The sequence below is a fragment of the Piliocolobus tephrosceles genome, chromosome 13, assembly GCF_002776525.5.
Source record: "Piliocolobus tephrosceles isolate RC106 chromosome 13, ASM277652v3, whole genome shotgun sequence".
Classification (NCBI taxonomy): Eukaryota; Metazoa; Chordata; class Mammalia; order Primates; family Cercopithecidae; genus Piliocolobus; species Piliocolobus tephrosceles.
In genome coordinates, this window is record NC_045446.1 from 58405412 (window position 1) to 58406435 (window position 1024).

Below are 1024 nucleotides of genomic sequence, written 5' to 3' on the forward strand. Positions count from 1 at the left end.
TGGATTTCAAAAATTTATAATTATTTTTGTAACATTAAAGGTAGGATTGAGGAACTGAGAGGTAGAGAAAGGCTGTGGAGCAGCTCACCCCCCATCTTCTGCCTCATTCAGCTTGGTAGAATGGCAGGTCCAGCATCTATTACCTGGAGGCTAAAGGCTGTTGTCTCCTTTTCACTCCTGCACCTTGGCTTTAGGATCCTGACATTGCTGATGCCTTTAGCCCCTTTCCTCTAAACATCCTGAAGACAGACTATGAATTTCCTTTTTAGCCACACTTCTAAAACATCCAAAGAAGATATCACTGAAGAGTCCAATCAATACAAACTTGTAAAATATGCAGAGGTTCTGTTAAATCCAAGGTTTTAAACTCTGTGGAGCTGTTATTGAACGTCTTTGTGCAAAGACGTTCAATAATATCCCTAGGTTCCTGGGATACATCAATGAATGAAACAAAGATCTCTACCCTTGTGGAGGTTACAATCTATCATGAGACATTAGTAAAAATAGTAAGCAAATTATATAGTATTTTTAAAGGTGAGAAGGAAGACAGAAAAAGGAAAACAGAGTAGGATAAGGAGGATAGGTAATTCTTAGAAGGGGAAGGAATTTGACTATTCAAAATTTTGTGGAAATGTTTTATTATAGGTATTTTTAAATATTTAAGATTTCATCCAAGAGCAATCAACAGAAGTTATTGCTTCCTCCTAGGAATAGAAATTCCTTGCAGTCGGCCGGGTGCAGTGGCTCACACCTGTAATCCCAGCACTTTGGGAGGCCGAGGCGGGCAGATCACAAGGTCAGGAGATGGAGACCATCCTGGCTAACACGGTGAAACCCCGTCTCTACTAAAAATACAAAAAAATTAGCCGGGCGTGGTGGCGGGCGCCTGTAGTCCCAGCTACTTGGGAGGCTGAGGCAGGAGAATGATGTGAACCCAGGAGGCGGAGCTTGCAGTGAGCCGAGATCGTGCCACTGCCCTCCAGCCTGGGTGACAGAGCAAGACTCCATCTCAAAAAAAAAAAAA